At 41.0% G+C, this 19,178-nt stretch overlaps 1 protein-coding gene across 1 annotated transcript in view; it reads right to left on the minus strand.

The window, feature by feature from the left end:
- ZC3H12C (zinc finger CCCH-type containing 12C) overlaps positions 1 to 17,704 on the minus strand; it is a 69,909-nt gene extending 52,205 nt beyond the window's left edge. Inside the window, exons 1-2 of the mRNA XM_054974123.1 lie at positions 17,605 to 17,704; positions 17,212 to 17,344 (exon numbers count right to left, since the gene is read on the minus strand). The gene's annotated coding sequence lies outside the window, so the exon portion shown is untranslated. The remainder of the gene's footprint in view (positions 1 to 17,211; positions 17,345 to 17,604) is intronic.
- Between the last annotated feature and the right edge of the window lie 1,474 nt (positions 17,705 to 19,178).

The raw sequence follows: 19,178 nt of genomic DNA on the forward strand, positions 1-19,178 counted from the left end.
GAAAACCCTTCCCTGCTGAGAACTCAGGAGAAAGGAAGGACAGCTTCTCTCCCTTCTGGCTGAGAGTGGTGGTGTCAATGGTGATTAAATGTCGAACTTTTAAGCCTAGCAAAATTTTGTAGATCCCTGTCCTGAGGCTACACTTGCAGACCTGCAACACCAGAATAACAAGATTGAGACACTGTGCCAGCACAGCAGCTGGTACATTCCAGTTTAAATGTGCCTTTGTTATTGCAGCAATCTTAGGAGTGGGCAGGGCTTTTTTTCTGGGAAAAGAGGTGGTGGAACTCAGTGGCTTGCCAGCACAGGGGGCAACTCTTGGCGGGAGGTGGTGCCCCTGGTACCACGTGTGCCCGCAAAGTGCGTGCACGCTCCCAGGGCTAATGACGTCACTTTGGGTCAGCCAGAACGGGGGGGGGGGGGCGTTAAAAGTTTAAATCGCCCTCAGCGAAAATGGTCACATGGCTGATAGCCCCGCCACCTGATCTCTAGACAGAGGGGAGTTTAGGAGTCTACTCTCTGTCTGGAGATCAGAGGGAGGGGCCACCAGCCATGTAACCATTTTCAAGAGGTTCCGGAACTCCGTTCCACCACGTTCCAGCTGAAAAAAGCCCTGGGAGTGGGTCAATAAACTTTACTGAGCTCAACAGTACTAATCTGATTTATATATAAATACGCCTGTGTTAAATGGCTTCTGGATAATACCTTTATTTTTAACACTTTATAATTAATTTTTACCTGCAGAAATTGAAATCTCATTCTCAGCTGGAAACGTTTGCCAGTCTGCACTCAGACGTCCAATGTGTGTGTGTTTGTGCATAGCAGCCTCAAGCTATTTAGGCAAGTACATTTTACTCTAGATGAAACCATCACATGACTATCTCCTTTAAAATAAAACGTGTATTGAAATCTTGCAAGAAGAATCTGCCAAATCAAATGAAGAAAGGCAAGAGCCTGTTCTTTAGAAAAGAAAGAACTATGGCAGTAAATTTCAATTATTTCACAATAAAATAATCCAGTAACTAACTCCGCAAATCCAGCACAACTGATGGTCAAATCTAATTCAATAATATGCTTCTCACAACAGCCAAAACAGACTGCCTGAGGAGCTAAATACTCCTTCCATCCCCAGGCCCCTATACATTGCCTTTTCAATATTGTACAGGGAGCTGGATTTTCGGTGACCTCCATCTTCAACAGGCCTGGGGACAAAACTACAGTTCATCTCCGTGATCATCCTTTGGTGAAGGAAATGAACACAAACTTATTATTCATCTTCATCAAACTCAGCTTTGCAAAAGTCAGAGTTGCACAGACATTATAGCTACCTAGACATTTAAAATTACTAGTAAAACTCCTGAAATCCTAGTTTTTCTTTTAAGGTTTCCAGTCCTCTTCAATTGCTAGGAGAACACTATAACTAATATACATTTCAAGCAAGATCTTCTTATAACAAGAATTATCACCCTTTTTTCTTTTGGTCACCAAGCCTCTGTCTGACAGGAAAAATGTCTGCAACCAAAGTCTTATTTTGCTCCTAAATTAGATAAAGTTTCTGTTAAGCTGCAAATCAATTTTTCAGTTGCTATAGAAACCACTCACCATACAAGCTTGCTTAAGAAATATATGAACTTCAAAATGAGAACTTTAATCTAAATTTATGAGTGCTCAAGATTTCTGAATTTGAAGTCAGATCTACCAAACCTAACTTCAGCATACTATCCACTGGGCAGCACTTGTTTCTAACCATACGCTTTTTGTTATTCGTTAAAAATGCAGCCTCGCTGGTAGCGTCTCTGTTTGATGACTAAGCCCTGACCCCTCCCTTTTCCAAACTTAAGAGCCATCCCAGAGTTTCAATGAAGCAGTCCACCCACTCAGAACAGACCAACTGTTATAGAACACCTCCAAGTAAATCCTCTTCAATGACTATATAAAAATAATCAGTGACCCTCACTTAATCAACATTTATTTGTACTCCAAGTAGAACATTTCTTTGACATACATTCAGATTTAAGCTGAATTTAAAAAGCTTTCTGATGTCTACAAACACTCAAAGGCAACCCAAGTTTAAGATAAATGAACAGGGACAGAAATTCACATTTTTCTCATATATATGTCCCCTGCAGTTCTAATCCCTAAAACGACTAGAAACGAGACATTACAGAAAAAATCTCTTTGTTAAAATTCACTATATGCATAATAATATGAAGAATAACAGATCCTCTACAAAAGTTCTGTTGATTTATTCAGATACCCTAACCTTTATTGCCCATCACAAAATGAAATATGATCATTGTCTATTAATTAGTGGGGCAGGTTTGGACAAATCCAGTCCAGATCCAGAAGACAGCTCCAAAATTTAGAAGTATCAGCTCCTAACACAAAAGGTATCAATTCAGATACAAGAAATCCCATGACATTATTATGCTGATTGTCTGATTCTCTAAAAGTGCTGTAAGATGCCTGTTTATAAGTTTATTTCATCACACATATAGCTTATATATAGGTTATATCTGAATTATAAGTTTATTTCACCACACACACATTTACACTGAGCAGCTTTTTCTGGGGAGAGCAAAAGTTGCAAGGCAGGCAAGGAAGCAGGTTCTTCTTCCTCCTCTTCAGGCGATGTGAGAATGCCTAGGTTGAAAGGGATGAGTAGTAGACAAGGGCTGCAATCCTATGTACACCTACTTAAGAGTAAAAAGCCTAATAAACCCAATGGCATGTATCCAATTATCCATCCTTCAAGCAGCAGGACTTTCCCATTCCTTCCATTAACTCCAGCTCAATGAATCCTCAAAAATGCTGATCATGGGGTCTAGCAGACCCTTAAGAACAGCACAGGAGAGAAGTTGGAGTCTGAAAAGGTAGAGGAGAATCGGTGGAAAGAGCTGCCTCCTTGTCCAAAGACTTAAGTTCCTTCAGAACTACATGGTACCATGACTGGGCTTATCTCCAAGTACGTATGCCCAGGATTGGGCTGTGAGAGACTGTAAAACAATTGGAGGAATGGCAATAGGGTAGAAGGAGAAATGTACAATTCCAAATTCCATCACAAACGAAGCATCTGAGAAAGGCTCAGGGGAGGAGGGGAAGAGAAGTAGAATGAAAGGGACAAAGATCAGTTTGGTACTAACTAAGACTATCATTCAGTCTGTAAAATGATACAAGTTTTGGTTGTTGTGGGTTTTCCGGGCTGTATTGCCGTGGTCTTGGCATTGTAGTTCCTGACGTCAGGAACGTCAGGAACTACAATGCCAAGACCACGGCAATACAGCCTGGAAAACCCACAACAACCATCATTCTCCGGCCGTGAAAGCCTTCGACAATACATCGATACAAGTTTTCTTTAGGATCTCTGGTGCATTTCACACTGTCACTTTAAAGGTCAGTATCTGTTCTGCTTTCCATGTTTGCAGAAGTTCCACACTTGCAAGGCAATCATTGGATGTAGAACTGATTTTTGTCCGTGGTATCCCTGATTCCCCCCCCCCCGCAATTTTATTTTGAAGCCGCTGCCAAGTTGCATCTGGCCCGATTAATGTCAGTGTGAACTCTATTCTCCCCTTCTGTTTCTCTTCTCCTCCCTCTCCTTTTCCCCAGGAGTGATTAGTCTGAGCAGAATTAACCACTCCCATTATCCTTAGCTCTCTGAACTCCTTTTTTGCCCTTTTTATCAGTAAAGTGAGGTAAGGATCATAAGGCTGCTTCTCCGTTGGCTTCCTTCCTCTGGGGTATCCAAGCACTTTCTTATTTTTTTTCTCAAAGCCAGGAATGATTCCTAATTTTGCTGCTTATTCCCTGCTGGGAAAGCCAGGAAAGGGTTAAATGGCTGCTTTCCCCTTCCTCCCTTGAGGGTATGCGCACACTCTCTCTTTTCTTCAAAGCCAGGAATGAGTTGTAAGGTTGCTATGTTGTAACATTACCGCTAATTTCTCCTGGTTTTAAAAGCCAGGAAAGGGTTAAATGGCTGCTTTTCCCTTCCTCTCTCAGTGGTATCAGCACAGTCTTTTATTTTTGTTTCAAAGCTAGGAAAGTGTTGTAATGTTACAGTTCATTTCTCCTGGCTTTAAAAACCAGGTAAAGATTAAATGGCTGCTTTTCCCTCCCTCCCAGTGTCTTCTGTTAATGCCAAAAAGTTAAAAAAAATTGCACAGCCCTTTGCAAAACCATGTGGCCAGGAAGGAAAGAAGCAGCAGCATTTTAAGCCTTTCCTGGCTTGGCTTTAAAAAAAAAAGAGAGTGGAACAAGCACAAGAAGTACTTGTTTTCCCCAGAACTTCACCACTAATTGCCTCTCCAGTGGGCATGGGACAGCCCAATCAGCAAATACAGAGAGGGGCGTGAGTGGGTTCCAACACTGCAACGTTACTACACAAGCCGAAAGTTTTTAAAAAGTGTGACATGAATTGCAAAGACCCAAAAGCCTGAAACTGCACCAAGGCTTCAAATCCCATCTAAAATGGAAAATAAGACGCCAAATCAAAACGGCCTTGGACAGTGTGGAACATGGGAGTGCCATGCCAAAGCCCGTGCAATCAAGGCAAATACTCATAAATGGCGGTTTAAACCGTAAGTGTGAAAGGGACCTTTATCTCACATTTTGTTAGCAATATCTTTTAAAATCATTTAAAAAGGGTAGCATTTCGACTTCTTCATAAAATTAAAGCTGGGGAAACAGAATGATTTCCAATTGGCAAAGGTGTCAGACAAGGATGCATATTATCTCCTTACCTGTTCAATCTCTATGCAGAGTATAACGTAAAGCTGGATTAGATCTAGAAGAAGGTGGAATGAAAATTGGTGGAAGAAACATTAACGATTTGAGATATGCAGATGATACATTACTGGCAGAAAACAGTGAAGAGTTGAAACAACTACTGATGAAGGTTAAAGGAGAAAGCACCAAAGTAGGATTACCCCTGAACATCAAGACGACAAAAGTAACGACTACTGAGGAATTACACAATTTTAAAGTTGACAATGAGGAAATTGAAATTGTTCAAGATTTTTTGATGCTCAAGCATCAACCAAAAGGAAGTCTTCAATGAAGAAATCAGAAGAAGATTAAGACTCAGAAAATCATCTGTGAGAGAACTAGAAAAGATCCTTAAATATAAAGATGTTTTTTGGGGGACCAAGATCAAGATAATCTGAACTATGGTATTCCCCATTACCATGAATGGATGTGAAAGCTGGACAGTAAAGAAAGCTGACAGGAAGGAAATTGATTCATTTGAAATGAATTGCTGGAAAAGAGTTTTGCGGATACCATGGACAACCAAAAAGACAAATAAGAGGTATGAGATCAAATCAAGCCTGAATTCTCCATAGAAGCTAAAATTATAAAACTGAGGTTATCGTACTTTGGTCACATCATGAGAAGGCAAAATTCTCTGGAAAAGTAAAAATACTAGGAAAAGTGGAAGGTAGTAGGAAAAGGGGTAGACCTAAAACGAGATGGCTTGACTCAATAAAAGAAGCCATGTCCTCCAATTTGCAGGATCTGAGCAAGTCTATTAATGATAGGACGTTTTGGAGGGCTTTCATTCATAGGGTCACTATAAGTTGGAGGTGACTTGACAGCACATAACACAAACACACACAAACTTAAAGCACTTAAAATATGAAATAGTTTTTTGGAATCTGTGAATCTACTATATCTGTAATGAGGCTTACCATCAGCTATCTGGGAGAAAATAATTTGCTGTGAGTTCTTTGTTGATTTAATTTGGCTATGAATAAATATTAATTTCTAAAATGGAAGAGTCCAGAATTAAATCTGCCTACAAATCTTTCCCTCATATGTGTAAATGCATTCCATAATATCAGGTGATGCTTATGGTCGCCATGGTATGCTGATATCTTTCTTGGCTCCTGCCAAGTGTTTTTATAAAGTGGGCAGGGCCAGGTCAGGCTTTGGCCCAGTAGAACCTCCAATTGGCCACTGGAGATTGGATTAGCACATTAGCAGAAATGAGGATCAGGGATTGACAGTCTTATTCACTGAATAATAAAAGGCATTCTGCATATATTCAGATGCACACATTCATAGAATCATAGAGTTGGAAGGGGCCATACAGACCATCTAGTCCAACCCCCTGCCCAGTGCAGGATCAGCCTAAAGCATCTCTGACAAATATTCATCCAGCCTCTTCTTGAAAACTGTCAGTGAAGGGGAGCTCACCACCTCCCTAGGCAGCTGATTCCACTTCTGAACTACTCTGACCGTGAAAAAGTTCTTCCTAATATCCAGCCGGTACCTCTGTGCATGTTATTTAAGCCCATTGTTTCGGGTCCTGTCTTTCAGACAGGTTGCAACAGGAAAACTTTAAAAATAATCAGACTGGACACTCATTTTTCTTCTTCCACGCCCCTGCAAAGAGGAGAAATCTAAAGTAATATAAATCTAATTAAGATTTTATGTTTAGTACTGTTACATCACTGCTGACATTAAGGGTGAGAGAAAGCAAATGAGAATGAATGAAAGCAGTAAAGGATAAAAGGTTGTGGAAGAGCGTATACAAGAATGAAAGGATAAACTAACTCAGCACAAGTTACGGCCCCTGAACCATCTTGCAGCTTCCCTTTCATTATCTCTCAAAAAGCAATCAGAAGGAAACCTACTTATACATTTCCCCTTACATCTAGAGATTTTAAAAAAATGAAAGCTGAAAATTCAAAAAGGGAGCACAGCATATTACCCATGGAGGTAATACCCATGTAGCTACAGGCCTGCTGCCTGCAACTCTTGCCACCCATGCTTCTTCCCTGCACCAGCCAGGCTCCAGCTCGGCAGCCAGAGGCATCTGGATAGCCACTGTGTGAAACAACATAAAGCAGATGTACCACTGACTTGATCCAGCAAATACTGCTGCTCTTACATTCAGTAAAACAATTTGTTACATTACTCAGAGACACAGTCAATGTATCCTTGAGATGTTCAAAGCCTTTATCTTATTAGATAGTTCCTCTCCCACAGCTGATCTTTTTTGCTTCAACTGTGGATAACAAGGAAAACACGTACGTTCAAGTGATTTCAGGTTTCCACTCTTGTGGCTACATCCATCTTAACATATAGTTCAAGGGGGGGGGGGGCGCAGAATCACTGACAGATACGCATACAGATTTCTTTCTACATAGAGTGTGCTTTGTCTATGAAAGAAAAAAATTATCCTATCAGGGCATTCACTACACATTTTGACTTATGCAGAGTTTTTATTTCTGTCTTTCTGTCAACCCTAGTTTGCCTCTCTAAAAAGTTCTCATTTGTCAGCTGCCTGGCAATGACAAACATAATGTATTTGAAATTCTTACCCGGAAACCAGAAATGGCAGAACAATTAACACACACAAACACACAAACATGTAACTTGCTGAGAGATGGCATTAAAGTGCTACTTTCCAAAAATCATTCCCACCATCATCGACATATGGTCCGTGGGATAATCTTAATGAAAGCTTTTTCTTATTAAAAAATCAAACCGAGTTTTTTTCCGACTCTTTTTGTAGGGAGGGAGAAACAAACCTACATGTTCAGAGAGTTCTTCAGCTGTGGTGAGATAAGTAAGTGCTAAATAAATGGCAGGGATAATTGATTTTATCAAGATTTTAAAAATACTCATCGCCAGAGTCTGAAGGACTCTTGCTTTACAGGCATGTAAACTTTGTTATGGCTTCCTGTCTAACCTTTGTTAACAACAAGTGGGGAACCAGCAAGGACTTGCAGGGTCGCTTCATGTCCCCCTGTATCCCCTTCCCCACACGACTCCCTCTTTCTCTCCTCCAGACAGTCCCCGTATCTTCTCCCCTTTCCCTGTTTTCTTCTCGTTCCCCCTCACCAACTATTCTCTCTTTTATCAGACACTTGTCTTCAGCTTAATTTATTATTAAATTATTTCATTTATAGCCCACTTTTCTCTTCAATGGGGACTCAGAGCAGCTTATTTTATTCTCTCCTATTTTATACTCACAGCAGCCTTGTGAGGTAGATTAGTATGGGGGTGGGGTGGGGTTAAACCTCCAATGTTTTGTTTTTTTTAGGTTTCGGATTTTTCTGCAAACCTGGGGCTTTTCTCAAGTTTGTAGAAAGATCTGTTAACGGCTCTGATTTCTGGATTTAAGCATCCACAAATGGGGCCACAGATTCTAAAGCCAAGTTTCACAACAAGCAATGGCACCAATTCTTAGTTCACTCAACTACATTTTTCAATACGTGATAATGATTCCTTTAACTTCTGGTATGCTTTAGATTAGCACTTGATCCAGTGCAAAGCAGTTCTCACCAAGTCAGGGTTTGTCAGTTTGGAACCAGCTGTGTAAACATGCACTTCTTGTTCTCTTCGCTAGACAATTTTGCCCCTGCACTTCATTTCCCAGGGCTAAACATGATTTTACATGGCATATACCATGTTTAACAGAACTCCATGTCCATCTATGCATTACAAAACAATTGTGATTTGTGTTGATAATTTTGCCAAACTCAAAACGTGGTTAGTACCAGAAAGATTACAAAGAGGGAAATCAGAGAGAAGAGAGCTCGTGTTCATGATGTTGTCTTCTAGTTTTCAAATCATGTTTTGCGAGAATCAAACTTTACATCAGCCCCAGACTTTATTATTGCTGGTCCAATAATAAAACAAATATGCAGCAGTTCAAATTTTTTGCAATAAACAATTTTTTGCAGTAATCTATACAGATTTCTATTTTGGCTATTGCTGTATCCATCAGAACTTTTTTTTTTACCACCACCAAAAAAAAGTTAATTTGAGGGTGAAATTATACAATGATTTTAAACATAGTGATAGTAATACCAGCATGAAGTAAGATGTCTCCATTTCATAAATGTGCCCCAAGTATTGAAATCAAGATTCAACCACAAATGCAAAGATTAGAATAACACTGTAGTAATAGAAAAATGAACAGGAAATGGCACGTATGTTTCTCCAAGCTGTATGGATAATCTCACGCTCAGAGCCACTGCAGGCACTACAATTTCCTATAGGTAGATCAATCTCCATATATTATTCATTTGCTTAGTACACTTATTCTGCCAAAGCTTACTGCAATTTAACATAATGTCTTATAATCTAAGAATCACAAAAAAAAAGAGAGATGAAGAGGATAGGCAATAGATTCCGGTACCAACTCCTACATTTTACATAAAGACCAGGCAGAATAACCACAACAGGAGGCAGATCTAGGAAGGAGCCAAATAACTGGTCTTACTTGAGCCAAAAGTTTTGCCTGAAGTACGGCATGAGAGCTATTTCTACCCCAAGTACACCATTTAGACAGCTATTACTTGTATCAGCTACCTGAACAGCTTATCTGTCACACAAAGGACAATCCCAAAGTTTTTCAAATGACATGGAGGAGGTAGGACATAGGAATTTTTCTAAGTGGAACTCAGCTGCTATAGTAATCTAGAGCTTCTTGCAATACAAGCTATAGAACTCTTACATTAAAAGTCCAAGGTAACGCCTTGCATCTCAGGGTCACTACTGACACTGCTTAAATACAGAAAGGGATGACTGAATGTCCTCCTTCCCACACTGATTTTTTTTAAAAAAAATTAAAAATAATCCCCAAACCCTCTAGTACACTTTCACCTTTCACAAATATATTTTTTTAATTTACATCATTTATAGTCCACCTTTCTCACTGAGACTCAAGGCAATTACACAGTATGAGGTTAATATAATCAGTATCAAGTACATTTCAATACAATACTATAAGGTAAACAGATACAAGTTTAGAAGAAAAAGCATTAGCAAGGATTTAAGAAAGAGTAGAAAAAATACTGGAGCAAAACATAATCAATTCTAGGACTAACATTAAACAAAATGGAGCGCTGGTTGTACATAGGAGTACATATTTAAAGCAGCAGATAACATATAAGGCAAAAATAGTGATGAAGTCTATGATCCCCAACTCGTTAGTGAAGCATCTGAGACCCTATCCCTACAATACAGCCCTCTCATTTGAGTAAAAAGCCTTTTTGAATAGTTTGGTATTGCATCATTTACGGAAAGCCAGGAGAGTGGGGGCTCTTCTGACTTCCTCAGGCAAGTCATTCCACAGGATAGGGGCCACCACAGAGAAAGTCCATGTATGGGCTGCTGCTGACTTCACCCGTGTGCAGCCTGGCACTGCAGGAGACCCTGTTCGGATGAGCGAAGTTGCCGTGGAGGAACACAGGGAGGGAGGTGGTCCCGTAGGTTTGCCGGACCAAAGCCGTTAAGAACTTTGTATATAATAACTAATACCTTGAACTGAGCACGGTAAATGATGGGTAGCCAGTGGAGCGACTGCAGGATGGGAGTGATGTCCATGCTCCTGCTTGCTCCTGATAACAATCGAGCTGCAGCATTTTGCACTAATTGGAGCCACCTAGTTAACTTAGATGGGAGGCCAATGTATAGAGCATTACAATAGTCAAGCCTTGATTTTATTTATTTATTTATTTTATTACATTTCTAAATCGTCCTCCCCGTCAGACGGATTCATGATGTTTCCATAGCATGGATCCAAGTGGCCAGGTCAGTCATGTCAAGATAAGAAGCCATCTTCCAGGCTAGAGTGAGGTTGTAGAAAGCATTTTTACCGCTGCCTTAACTTGTTTTTTTAGTAATAACGCTGGATCCAGTATAACCCCTAGGCTCTTAACTGAGTCTGCAAGGGTCAGACGAACTCCATCGAAAGTGGGGAGTACAATGTCCTTCAAGATCTCTGCCTTCCCAACAAGCATCACTTCAGTCTTGTCTGGGTTCAATTTCAATTTGTTGTTTTTCAACCATTTCACCACGGCTGTCAGGCAGCGATCTAAGATTTCCACTGCATCCTGTGGGGACCTGAATAGTGAGATATAGAGTTGGGTGTCATCTGCATATTGATGATATCCAACTCCAGAGATGTGAATGAGTTCTTCTAAAGGCTTTACATAGAGGTTGAATAACATGGGAGATAAGATTGCGCCCTGCGGAACCCCACAAGATAGTTCCCATTCTGGAGATACGGCAACCCTTTGAGTCCGCTCCAAGAGAAATGATTTAAACCAGTCCAGGGTACATCCTTTGATGCCTACTTCTGTTTCTAAACGCCTCAACAGGATGGCATGGTCTACTGTATCAAAGGCTGCAGACAGATCCAATAGAAGCAGTAAGGAGGCATGGCCTTTATGTTCAGACGGAGATCATCCACTAATGCTACTAGCGCTGTCTCTGTCCCATGCCCTGGTCTGAAGCCTGACTGGAAAGGGTCTAGAGCGCTAGAGTTATCCAAGAAGGTCTGTAGTTGGTCAGCTACTGCTCTCTCAATCACTTTGCCCAGAAAGGGCAGATTAGAGACTGGGCGATAATTGGCCACGTCATTTTTATCTAGGGATGTTTTTTTAAGTAGCGGATGGATGACCGCTTGTTTGAGCTGTCAGGGAAAGATGCCCTGAGTTAGCAATTGATTTACAATAGACCTCAGTGGCTCACTTATGTGGTCCTTACTTGAGGTAACAGCCAGGATGGGCAGGGATCGAGTGCACAAGTAGTGGTTTACACAAACATCAAGATCTTGTTAAGATCTATCATAGTGATAGGCACAGCAGTCCAAATGTAAACTGGATGGTGTATTTGTCATTTCTTCTATCTCGTTTGCATTGTAGCTAGCATCTAGATCACAGCGTATTCATGCTATTTTATCAGCAAAAAACTTAGCAAAGGCCTCGCAGTTAATTGTCTGTTCTTGGGACTGTAAAAATTCAGATTTAGGGGTTAGGAGGCGTCTGGATATCTTAAACAATTGGTATGGTCCTGAACTAGCTGACGCAAAAATAATGTTTCTTTGCCACTTTCATTTCCACTTCATAGGTCCTCCAGTGGCTTCTGTAGCATATTCTATCTGCTTCTGCGTGAGTTTATCTCCAGCGCCTTTCTAAACGTCTTCCAACCCTCTTTAAGTCAGCCAGCTCCGTGGTGAACCATGGGTTCTTAAAATGTAAACCTACATAAGAGACTGTGCAGAAGGCCTAACTGGGGAGGGGGGAACTATCCTCTCTCTTGTTTACACTTTAATGGTGTTATGTAAATTTGAGTTTTATCATACATTTTTGCTAGCTTGATTTTCCACTCCTAGTTAAAGAAACCCTATTTATATTTTAAGAATTATTTGTGAAAGGTGGAAGTATGCTAGAGGGTTTGAGGTTTTTTAAAATTAAGCGAGTAAAATGTATGTAAAAACTCAAACTTATGAAACACTATTAAAACTTAAACCAGAGGTCTGCCTCTGTGCCCCCTCCCCCACAGTTAGGCCTTCTGCACAGTCTTTCACGGGGCTTTTCTGCTCGCTTGACTTATTCCTGATTTTCTTAGCAGTAGAGCCCATATCACTGGAATTGGTTTGGGTATGACTCCTTTACATGTCTGGTCTCCCTTAGCATTTTTATAGTTGTGGAGTTGGTTTATTTTGTTCTGAACATGCCTGAAATAATCAGGATTTTCAAGTGAGGTGCTGTTATTGGGGGCATCGTCGGAGACATCACAGCACCCACCTTTATATTTTTTGTGCATGCTTATATTGCCGTATCAGTGTAAGGGCTGATTTAAAAAAAAAAAAAAAGACTGAAGTTTCTGTATGGAGAAGCCTAAAAGGGGAGCAGCTACACCACCCATACCTACTCCCCTCCCCCCGAGTCCAAACTAGAGAACCCTGCACAGGCTGACTCAGAGTCAAAGGCTGGCCCAGTCTCTGCTGGGATGCAGCACTAAGTAACATGTGCTTTTCAAACTATCCTGCTTTTTCTGGATTCAGAAGTGCCCCTCCCCTTAGGCCACCAGGGCTTTGCAATTAAAAAAAACAAATTATTTTCATATTGCTATATCAATCTACTATTTTAATAACAGATGAAGCAGAGTCTCTGACTTCCCAGTTTTTATTTTACAAAAAGTAAGTCTCTATTCACACTGCCTCTGAATCTGGGGTGTCTTTAAGTTACCATGGCTAACAGCCACTGAAAGATCCATCTTCCGTAAATGTGTCTAATGACTATAGAGATCATGTATATATGTTGAAAAGTAATCTCATTTATATCTTCCACTTTTACAGAAGATAAAAGATGTATTATGTTCTATGGTCTCCTGCCGGGGGGGGGGGGGCAATATAACCATCTGCCCACTTACGAGTAGTCATCACATCTCCACCCCCTCTCTCCTCCTTATATGGGTCGCAGGGAAGGGTGAAGGGAATCTCGTCCTGGAATACCGGGAACTTATGTTGTGGAGCTATGTTTTATGCCATTGAACTTGGATCATGTGATTCTTTGATTTTACTGTTTTATTTATTATATTTATTTATATGCTGTAAACCACCCTGAGCCCGCTTGCAGGGAAGACGGACTATAAATTTAATAAATAATAATTATAATATGGTGAACTTATTTGTGCGCTGTTTCCTACATCTCATTTTAAAAAAATTATTACTGCCCCTACCCATTCCTCTTTAGCTGCTGTGTTTTCTAGCATTACCTATAGCACGAATTTTCCACTGATTGTGAAGGTAACAACAGTACTTCTCAACAGGAATCAGAAAATACTATCAGAACATGTTTAGAAACATTTGGATAGATGAATCTATTCTGTTAAAATTACAGCTTTCTGCTTTTAAAAAGCTCTTACAATTCAAAAATTAAACAATAATGAATAGCAGATAAAAACACACAAAAAATCAGGCAGCAGCAAAGAAACAGACCGGCAATTGCTACACATCTTTGCTAACTCAGGGTTTTGAACCACTTAGATCACCACTGTATAAACCACAAAGACACTGGGTTTTCCCCTCCACCAGCAATGCTGTAATATATTTACATATTAAATTATGCACATACAGTACTTTTCTATGCCAGCAGGAGCACCTTGCTTCTACAGCTTACATGTGCTCACCCAGCTGAACAAACTCCAGAGCAGGCAGGCAGGCCACAACACTAGACTCTGGTAGTTCATTTTCAGGATATCCTTCATACTGCATTCTAAAGAACCATGTTGTAAGAACATATGAGCTGTCAGCATATTTATTTACTATATTTCTACTTTTCCTCGTTGCTGAAAGCTATTTGCAATAACACAGTATCCGTGCAATCCTAAAGAGGTCTACTCAGAATCCTATTGAAGTTTACTCAGTGGAGCTTACTCCCTGGTAAGTTTTCTTACGATTACAATGTATATCTACCCTTCCTCCATTGCACATCTAAAGTGGAAATTTTGCTGCATGTGAAAATACTACACTGATACGCAATTTTTAAGAAATACAGCCAACTTTATATTTAAAATTGCATGCAATTTGTTGATTTGATCATAGAGAAACAATGATATTCTGGTGAACATGCTGCTAATTTTCTTTCATCCAAATATCAACATTCCTTTAGATGCACCTGCCTCAAATCTATCACTACGAGGACTTCTTTGCTCAATACACCGATATAGCTCTTTCATACTGTACAATATGTGGATGTTCCCCTTTCATTCATGAGCTTTGAGCTTTCCATGCTGGGAAAAATCTTTGTGTGGGAAGCAACCTCAGTTGCTGCCGATCCACTGAATAGCAGCAGCTTTCCAAGGGCTCAGGCAGAGGTCATTCCTAGTTCCACTACATAAAGATGCTGTGGATGGAAGCAGGTGCTTAAACACTCTGCCACATCACAAACACACAGAGAAACTACTACTCTTGGCTCAATTCAGTTTCAAAGTAGACGGGGAGCTCTGTAGGGATCTTAAAAGCAGATTGCAAGGAGCGTAAGAAAGAAGTAAATACAGTGCAAAACAATAAACATGAAGCAAGGTAGCAATTGGATTTTTAAGTGGTTAAATTTATTGCAGAAAAATCAGGAATGAATGTAGCCAATCACCATGCACCATATTGGTGAAACGCCCATGAAACCAGCTCTGATGCTGAGTCAATGGGAAGAGGGTTTACTTCATGGGGTATGTGAAAGAATGATAAGCTTATCTAGTCTAATATTACACTTCCTAAAAGCATTTACCCTGATCTAAACAGGCAACAGCTGCTCTGGCAATCTTAAAGCAGGGAAAAAAATGTGCCACAGGGCTAATTAAGTAGGTAATACATGTCTACCAGGGGGCAAGTATGCTCAGCTCAGATAGCATAAAAAAGCCCGGATCAATCTCCTATTTAGATCTGTGCCATCTGCTTATGTTTGCAGTGAATCATCCAGCCACTACACCAGCTGTTTAAAGAAGTTTGATCTTTGCAGACATATACATTAAACCTTCTTTCTGGATTAAACACCAAATATCAGGACGAACTGTAAAATTCAACTAGAGAAATAAAAATCCTGCTACCGCACCTAGGAAACTACCTGCAAGATCTCAACAACAAAATGGGGAAAATGTCATGTTGGTCCTTTGAGTTGTGAATGAAGAGCAGAATCTTTTAGAAAATGGGGAGTTTTACTGCATGGAAGAAAGTTATAGCAGAGTAACCAGAAAACCAACCAGAATTTCTGAATGATACTAACAGAACATGAACTTTAAAAGATCCATCATATTGTGATCCATCACAATACAGCAATACATACAATATCCCTTTTATCAAGGAACATATTCTTTTGAGGACAAATCGCCAAGGGCATTGCAGGTGAAATTAATATTTTTGGTGAGAAAATATTATAGTTCCAGTCACAAAATCCTTACAACAAATCTCAAACACAGCAATTTATTAGAAATATTTTTGACATACATTTTCCCATCAAAAAATTATCCAAACAAAAACTGCCTGAAATCTGGTGTCTCAAATATTTCTTTTTAAAAATCATTTTGTATGTAGAAATGTGAAGAAAATGAGATTACTAGTTATTATGCTCAACAAATACCTTCTGAAAATTATAAATAGAACACACCATGATTCACATTAAAAACCCATGGCTGAACAACCAATCCTCCACTTGCCCTCCCTTGGTACATAGCTCAGAAATTAAGTAATTTCATTTTCATATAAACCATAAATTATCATCTTATCTGAACCATAAACTATGGTTTGTTCCCTTCTTTCCAAATTCTGCCCAGGACTAAACCAAAGTCCTGGAGAAGGAAATGAGAGAAATGAATCTTTTAAGGTTTGGCTTCAACAAAGAATTATGATAGTAAAGTCATTAATGTTTAAGCCACTTGCAATAAGATTTATTTGGCACGTTCCCACAATGACAAAGGATGGTTCTGTCCTACCTTTTCTTTATTAAAACTGCTACCAACAGGATACCATATATTTGTGTTTACTGTGGATGTTTAATAGATAAGCTATTCACACTTCAAAATAAAACATACTCCAGTATTAGCATTTTTTAAAAAAATCCAATAACCACTAGCAAGTGGACTGAAATAATCCCTGTAACATTATACCACTTCTCTAAAACAGATGTTAGTGTAATCAACATTCTGTGATTCATATGGGAAAAACCAATTGACTATATTTTGTTTTGCTGTTTGGAAACACCCAGTTTATTAAATTGTTCTAACATTTGATACTGCTTTCAGGGGAAAAGATGTGTCTTAAGTTACTGTGTCATGTTGGGCAGACCTGAGACATACAGTTCAAATTGTTCTTTAACTTTGAAAGTTGATGGGTGATTCACACTTTATTTTTATTAACCTATTTTTATTTATTCACAAGATTGATGGAAGCAGGAGGAGAATCTTTTCCTAGATAACGCTTCCTTGTATACAAAAGCTTAAATCAAGCAGTATACAGTATTTTTGATGTCCATACTCAAGCAGAAAAGTTAAATAGGACCTCACCTATTTTACAGTGTACTTGTGAGGCTAAACAGCCCAATTTTAATATCTATTCAGCTGGAAGTTAAGTCCAAGTAAGTGCAATGGGGATTATTTCCGCTCAACGGTTAAAGCCTAAACAAACTTGTTAGGGTGTAAATCACATTGCATTCATTTTGGACTTACTTCTGAGTAAACACTCTTAGGCTCGCAGTTCCTCCCTGGAGGAAAACCGAGATCAAAATGTAATACAATGAAGGCACGGAATTGGAAAAGTAGAATTAGGAGGAACCCTGGTACGGGTGATAGCGGTTAAAAACCATGGAGGTGAGGGGGGAAATACATGCAAGTCAAAACGAAGGGTTTTCAAAGGGGGGGGTGGTGAGACAGCCTATGCTGGTCCAGGAATTAAGGCTCGAAGGCGGTCTCTCTCACCTTCCATGAATCCAAAGCGAGGCGCCTCTTTCCCTTCCTTCCTTCAGCTTCTCCGTCTGTTCACGCCTCGGCCTCTTCTGATCCGGGGAGCCTAGCAACGCGACCTCGAGGAGCCGTCCCCGTCTGCCTGGGCCTGCAAAACAACCGGCCAGCCACCCCGAGAGGGAGAAAGGGGGCAGTGGCGGGCGGCACGGTTACACCTCGCTGGCCCAGCCCGGCCCTCGGCACCGGTTTGCTCCCGTGGTAACGGCTCCGTCTTTCTGGTCGACCCTGCCGTCGCCCGACCAAAGGCCAGGCTGAGACCCCTCAGGGAAGCCCAAGGCCTCCTGCGCGCCAGCCGCCACCCTCCTCAGTCAGTTCCCTGAGGCCTTCTCAGCCCCGTCAAGCGCCCACCCTTGTCGGCGGCCTTCCGTGGCGGCCGCAGCCACACACACGCCCCCAGCGGAGCCACCTGCCGGGAACGGGCTGCTGCAAACGGAGGGATGTCGTTTGTGTTGGGAGGGCGAGGTAGTGCCCGTCCCGTCCCGCCGCCGCCGCCAGTCCTCGGGATCCGCTCCCTGTGTGTTTCGTGAAGGGTTTCTGCATTTCGGCGGCTACCACGCCTCCCTTCCTACTCCTGGTAGTTAGTTTGTCCAACGAGAGATGTAGCTTGGAAAGCTCTGCATTGCTCATTGTGAGGCTCCCAGACAGGGACAGGACTACCGGCGGTGGTTGTTCTGTGGCCAGTTTACTCTGTTCATGTCTGTGCATCCATTCCAATTCCACATCTTCCCCTCCCGACATACACACCCACAAAGACGATGACCGCTTTAGAGAGCAGTCTTAAATGGGTCTCAGGTCTGTTCAATGGGGCTTATTCCCAGGAATATGTTTTTAGGATTGCGCTGTTATTCTAGGAAAAAACTAGACTCCCAATTCTGTAATTATTGAGATAATCTGTAAAGATTATCTCTTTACCCATAAGCATATTTTGAAGGCATGGTTTAAAATCCTAGCTTTAACTACGCTTTACCCACCCTGGCGTTCCTGATATCACACTCCTTGGCACCAGAGCAAGTCTCCCCCTCCCCTTTCATCCCCATCCCTCACTCCCATCAACTCTTCTTCCCCTGTTGCTCTCACGCCCAGTCCCATGAGCTTGCTCCACCCCAGACTAGTTCCCTTGGCCTTACATTTTTGCTCACACAAGCTAGACCCCCTTACCCATAGCTGGTGTCCCCTACTAAATCTTCATGTCCCAGTCAATGTCTTCTAATATTAAGCTATGGTTACAATTCACTGTAATCTCTCTATCCAATAATCCTCCACTGCCATATTTCATAAATCCTCTAATTATGCACTACAACTACCAGATACATAGGAAGCACACCATGAGCTTCCAGCAGCTTCATTACCTCATCCCCTCTTCACCACCCCCATGCCACTTCTGTTCCCTGCTGACTCTTTCCAGGTACCCTTTGCCTTCTTATTCTTCCAGTAATTCACTTGTGCTCCTTCTTTCTCTTCTCCCTCAGTGTGTTGTTTCCTCCCCTTCCATCCCTCACTGCCCTTACCTTAAGGTCTCTGTCTCCATCCTCCTGTTTGCTGTGCACCTCAGGTGATTTGATCAGCATGTGCATTCTTCCTCCTATTCTCAGAGAAAGCCCAAAGAGCTTGCTTTACAGTGTGTGTGTGTGTGTGTGGTTTTTTCTTTTTTAGTCGAAGCTTTTGTCACACTGCTGCTACTGCTTGCAGCAGACAATGTATTTTTTTTTTAACAAAAGTCTCTTCTGCAGCCCCCAGAGTTCTCAGGTAGGTCTTGCTGCTTTTCTTTGAAGTATCTCTGCTTCTTTGCTTTCTCTCACATTGCTGATGTGAGAGAGGCTTCCTATTGCAAGTGAAGGCTGTGTTCAGAGCTGCTCTCTTCCCTCAGTGTGAAACCTCCTCCTGCTGGAGGGAGGTTGGATAGGAATCCCCATTCAAATAAT

This window comes from Eublepharis macularius, chromosome 3, assembly GCF_028583425.1.
Source record: "Eublepharis macularius isolate TG4126 chromosome 3, MPM_Emac_v1.0, whole genome shotgun sequence".
Classification (NCBI taxonomy): Eukaryota; Metazoa; Chordata; class Lepidosauria; order Squamata; family Eublepharidae; genus Eublepharis; species Eublepharis macularius.